The 6,208-nt window shown below is 43.3% G+C and overlaps 1 pseudogene; it reads right to left on the reverse strand.

The window, feature by feature from the left end:
- Positions 1-821: 821 nt before the first annotated feature.
- On the reverse strand, positions 822-1,873 carry LOC104670839 (annotated as a pseudogene).
- Between the last annotated feature and the right edge of the window lie 4,335 nt (positions 1,874-6,208).

The raw sequence follows: 6,208 nt of genomic DNA on the forward strand, positions 1-6,208 counted from the left end.
GAATAATATCCACTGATCTATCTTCAAGTTCCTCAGTTATCATCACTGTGCTATTTAAGCCCAGTCAGTCGTTTTCCTTTATTTCAGAAATTATATGTTTTGGTTCTAAATTTTTCATTTTAAAAATTGTTTCTATGTCTCTGCTATTTCCTATTAAATTGTTGCTAACATATTTTATTTTACTTCATTGTGGATAGTTATAAGTGCATTAAAACCTTTGTCTGATAATTCAAACGTTTAGATAATCTCAGGGTTGGACTCAATTGATTTTCTATTCTCTTGAAAATGTGTTCCATCTTCCTTGTTCTTCACACCTCAGGTAATTTTGGATTTTATCCTTGACATTATGAAGAACAAATTGTGGATAAACTGGCTCCTGTTTTCTTTTCTTTTCTTTTCTTTTTATTTAGCAAGTAATTATCTGGCTTGGACTTGAACTGCAAACTCAGTTTTCTCCAGTGTTTCTTGAGTGGTAGCTTTAATCTCAGTTAAAATCTTTGTCTTCGGCTTAAGTCAGCTTCATGCAAGTGTTCAGGGGCCAGCCAGTGATTTTTTTTTTTTTTTTTTTAGTTTACTAAATGCCCTGTTTGTTCTGTGAACAAGGCTCAGAAAGGTATAGACAGAATTTGTAGGTTGAGAAATCTGTGTAGTTGTGACTTCACAACTATACTTCACAAAAGCAGTAATGACAGCAGCTTCTGAACACATTAATCTACCATTGTTTGGTTTAAAGTGAACACAGTGAGAATGGTTCCTAGCGGAATCTAAGTGATCATCACGGTTTGCTGCTCTAGTCTTTTTTTTTTTTTTTTTTTGCTGCTCTAGTCTTTAAGAACGAGTGGAGTCTTCACTTGAGCCACCACCTCCTTGCTGCTCAGGGCTTCAACAATCACAAGTGCAAACGTGAGGCTGGTCCCAGGTTTGTAAGAATCAGGTCATCCTTTTCTACATAATTCTCATAGTAGGTGTAATTACCTCCATTCATCATTTTTGTCTTCAGCAAGCAGTAACTTCGAAAGTAAAGTAACTTTACTTTCAAAAGCCTATGTCATGAGCCTACAGAGCAGTGGGACCTGCACAGAAGGCGGCTATCAGGCTCTTCCGGTTTTCCTGCTCCTTCAGTATCTCCTTCATGGCAGCAGACTCAGATAAAATCTGTGAATCCAGATTACCTCCTGGTAGAACGATCGTGTCATATGGTCCCTCTTTTTTTTGCATCTTCAAGACTGGCATCAGGAGAAATGACAACATCATGGCTACACTGTACTGGGTCTTTCCCAGCCAGACCTACAACGATGACCTCAATCCCAGCTCACCTCATGACATCTTCAGGGATGACTGTCTCCTCTGCTCCTTTAGCCAGGATGACCAGAGCTCTTTTGGAAGCCATTTTTATGTTATATGTTTTTAAGGCCCACACCAGGCTGCGATTTTGGCAGAATTGAAGGATTTCTTTTCTGGCTTTTTCTTTTCTAAAATCCTCCTTCTCTCTCCAGTAGCTGCAATTTCCTGGATACAATCTTTTGGTTTCTTGGAGCAGAGGGGCACAGAGGATTCAAAAAAATAATTCAAGAAAACTTCCCAGAATCGACAGATTTTAGACTCACCACCAGGAACAAAAGGTCATCACACCCAGAACATTAAGAGCTTTCAGAAAACTAAGAAAAGATAATTTATAGAGAGAAGCAGGTGAAGAGACACTGGAGGACAACAGCACAAAAGCCTCTGAATTCTGAGAAAAAATGATTTCCAACCTAGAATTCTATACTCAAGATGCTATCATTAAAGATTTTCTGCAGCTAGTCAAAGTCTCAAAATATTTACCTCCAATATACTATTTTCTCAGGAAGCCACTACAGGGTGAGTTTTACCATGTGAGGGAGCAAACCAAAAAAGAAGACATGGAGTATAGAAGCAGCTGATCCAATCCAGGCAAAGGGAACTTCCAGGTTGGTGATTACAAAAGGAGATGCCAAGTATGCAGTCGACCCAGCAGGCATCCAGCCTAGACTAGGACAGGCTAGAAATCTGTAGGGAAGTTGTTCAAGAAGACAAACTTGGTAAAATGTCTATGTTTGAATATATTGCAAGGACATTTGAACTTGGATGGAGGACATTTTGAGATGTGTGAAAATGATTACAATACATAAAAAAACAAAAAATACAGTAAGAAAAGAATATAGGGTATAACTCGCTTAGAACTGCATGACGTCTACACAGGCCTCATAATGCGAGCACTGGATGCTGGTCTAATCAGAATGAACACACTGAAAAGATGGGTTAAGGGAGTATGTGTGTGGTAGAGAGGATGAAAGAGAACTGAATTTTCATATTCTATTGTAGGAAGACGATAGAGTTCAAAACCACAGAATTAAGAAGTGACAACACAAACCTGTGAAGGTACGGACCACAAGGTAAATACCAAAACACTCAGAGCAGCTAGGAGAATGCAAATGTGGATGGCGGCTAGGCGAACGGAAGTGGATGGCACCTAGGGGAACGGAAGTGGATGGCGGCTAGGAGAATGCAAATGTGGATGGCGGCTAGGCGAACGGAAGTGGATGGCGCCTAGGGGAACGGAAGTGGATGGCGGCTAGGAGAATGCAAATGTGGATGGCGGCTAGGCGAACGGAAGTGGATGGCGCCTAGGGGAACAGAAGTGGATGGCGGCTAGAACGGAAGTGGATGGCGGCTAGGAGAACGGAAGTGGATGGCGGCTAGGAGAATGCAAATGTGGATGGCGGCTAGGAGAACGGAAGTGGATGGCACCTAGGGGAACGGAAGTGGATGGCGCCTAGGGGAACGGAAGTGGATGGCGCCTAGGGGAACGGAAGTGGATGGCGGCTAGGAGAATGCAAATGTGGATGGCGGCTAGGAGAACGGAAGTGGATGGCGCCTAGGGGAACGGAAGTGGATGGCGGCTAGGAGAATGCAAATGTGGATGGCGGCTAGGCGAACGGAAGTGGATGGCGCCTAGGGGAACGGAAGTGGATGGCGGCTAGGAGAATGCAAATGTGGATGGCGGCTAGGCGAACGGAAGTGGATGGCGCCTAGGGGAACAGAAGTGGATGGCGGCTAGAACGGAAGTGGATGGCGGCTAGGAGAACGGAAGTGGATGGCGGCTAGGAGAATGCAAATGTGGATGGCGGCTAGGAGAACGGAAGTGGATGGCGCCTAGGGGAACGGAAGTGGATGGCGGCTAGGAGAACGGAAGTAGATGGCGGCTAGGAGAATGGAAGTGGATGGCTTCAGGGAGCAAGCAAAGGAGGGAGATACAGAGGGGTTGATCATTTTCATAATCAGCTCTGCGGAGCCATTTGACTTTTATGTATTTGATTAAAAAATAATCTGACACATTTGCTAACGTTGTTTCATCAACAGCCCTCAACGGTATTTCCTAAGGGGCGATTTGGCACCAGCTCCTGGGCTAGCACTGCAGTCCCACCCCCAGGCTCCCTGATGGCTGAAGCTGCGGGCTCACCGAAGGGCTTGGAGGTCAGTTGAGAGCAGGGCACAGGAAGAATGGCAGAGCAGAAAACAATTCCTAGGTCAATCTGACATGTGCATCTACCCAGGCAAGGCCTGGTTTCAGGAGCCTGTATTGTCTAGGTAGAGAAACACAGTAAGCAGGAGAAAAGAAAGGGCTGGGTATAAATATTTTATAGGACAGTCCAATAGGCAAAGAAGCAGGGGCAGCAAGAATTGATCAGGCACCCAGGGAAGATAATTTTTTTTTTTTTTTTTGAGATGGAGTCTTGCTCTGTTGCCCAGGCTGGAGTGCAGTGGCGTGATCTCGGCTCACTGCAAGCTCTGCCTCCGGGTTCACGCCATTCTCCTCCCTCAGCCTCCCGAGTAGCTGGGACTACAGGTGCCGCCACCTCGTCCGGCTAGTTTTTTGTATTTTTTAGTAGAGACGGGGTTTCACCGTGTTGGCCAGGATGGTCTCGATCTCCTGACCTCGTGACCTTGGCCTCCCAAAGTGTTGAGATTACAGGCATGAGCCACCGTGCCCAGCAGGGAATATAATTTAATAAGAAAGGAAGCAGAGAAGAGATCTTTAAAAAATAGTTTCACTTTTGTCCTTAAGGCCAGGATACTCTGTGATCTTCAAAGAGGAGGTTAGTTCTTGTGAGTTAAGAGCATGGGTTCACAGTATTATGTTTCTCTGATTCCTTCCTTATCACTCTCTACTTGGTCATTTCTGGTTTTCTAAATGCTAAGTTTAGCAACCATTTCTCAGTACTTACTCTTTTTTGACACCTGCACCATTTGACCTTGCTGAAAATCTCTTTATTCTTATTATAATACTTGCTGTTCCCTTGATTTCTGTGACCTCATGACCCCATTCTTGCCAGGTTTTCCTCTTACCCTGTGATGAGTTCTTCTGGGGCCTTCTTTGATAGTTAGAATTTAGGCAGTGGTCTTGGTTCTCAGGGATTTGTGTCTGGCTAGAGCGTTTGTAGGAAGGTGGTACAAGAATCTTTTTTTAAACATGTGAAGAGATAATAATGATAACAACCATGAAAATATCAACAATGACCACGAGAATAAAACCAATGGGTTCCAGTCATGGTAAAACACTGTTGAAGGCACAAGACAAGCTTAAGTGCCCAGTTTGTCTAGGATTTTATGTGCCTAGACAGGAGAAAGACACTGATATCCCATTGCCTTTCATTAGCCAAACTGCAAACAATTTACCCGAAGACCCAGGTCTTGTCCAGAAGATGTTTATTGTTATGTATTTCTAACCTGGGCAGGTACAAAAGGCTTTCCAGTCATAGACGGACTAAACCTCAGTGCAATCAATCCTCCTGTGGGGAAGCAGAAGTGAGATGAGATCAGCACACAAAAAACACAATGGCCCCGTGTACAGTGACATCCGCCTGTGTTTACAGCGAAGTTGAAATAATTACAGCTGCTGCTCTAATTGAGGTGTGATATATTAAATATACCTTTCAGAGCAGTTCACAAATTTATACGAAAATCTTTACAACAGAACCAACAGATACATGTTTAGTGACAAAAAGGTATGCAAGTTTAGTCTATGCATATTTTATGAATATTACATAAAATATATTTGACTTTATTTCAGAAACCTAATCTTGATGTAAAAACTAGTTAAAATTTGTAACTTTTCTGAAAACATATTACACAACACTCTTATGCAACTAATAGCAGAATATCCCATAGCACGTGATCAAAACAGAAACACATACCACCACCTTGTACCAAATCCAGAATAAAAATATAATCTTTTCTATTTCTTCCCTTTAAAAAAATCTATATGCAAAGATGACAGAGACAGGAGAATGAGTCAGAGTGCTGGGCCTAAGGCAATGATGCTTGTTTTGCAATGCCCAAATCATTTCTAGAACATGCCACTTTCATGGTACATTGATATAGAAAGTCTTAGTAAAACCAATTATTTCTAATAGCTCTTTACCATTTTAAGTGAGGCCAACTTAGCTAACTCACATGAAGCCACGCCGGCCCACAAAGAACACGGATGTGCTAAAAACGAAATGCCACTGGAGCATTAAAGTACACTGAACCTCCCTCATTTGTTTTCTCAGCTGCCTCGTTAACTTGCTCCAGGTCCTGGTTTATCTCTCAGCTTTCATCTAACTTATTTCATATTCATCCATCTCCTCTTACCCATTAAACCAGTGTTCTGTAACTCAAGTAGCTCTTGAAATCTCCCTTTCTTCCAAGAAGTCCCCCCTGACTTGTTAGAATAGTAGTCCTTGAACTCCCTCATTTGGGTATGGGGTTTTTATGCCTTTACCTTCCACTCGGAGCCATAAAAGCACTACTGGTTCCCTTGTTGCTAATGTTTATTAGCCTCTGGAATTGATGAACTTTCTCTGAGCTGTGACCTGGGTGGATGGATGTCAGAAAGCACGTCCCGCCGGAAGGAACTGCTGAGCAGCGGTGAAGTCACGGACATACGGAGCCAGAGTGTGAACATGAGTCCTGCCACTTATCCTCCTTGCAGTCTTAGAGAAGTCACCAACCTCTCTCTGAGCCCTGATTCCTTCCTATGCTAAATGAACATGGCAGTAACCTAGCCCATGTGTCATAGGCTGTTGTGAGGATTAAACAAGACACTTCACAGTGTGCCTCGCACGTGGTAAGTCCCCGCAAACAGAATTAGCAGGACCTGACAAACGGTTTCTGACAACGTGTCTGCCAATACAGGGTTAACCAG

The sequence above is a fragment of the Rhinopithecus roxellana genome, chromosome 4, assembly GCF_007565055.1.
Source record: "Rhinopithecus roxellana isolate Shanxi Qingling chromosome 4, ASM756505v1, whole genome shotgun sequence".
NCBI classification, from domain to species: Eukaryota; Metazoa; Chordata; class Mammalia; order Primates; family Cercopithecidae; genus Rhinopithecus; species Rhinopithecus roxellana.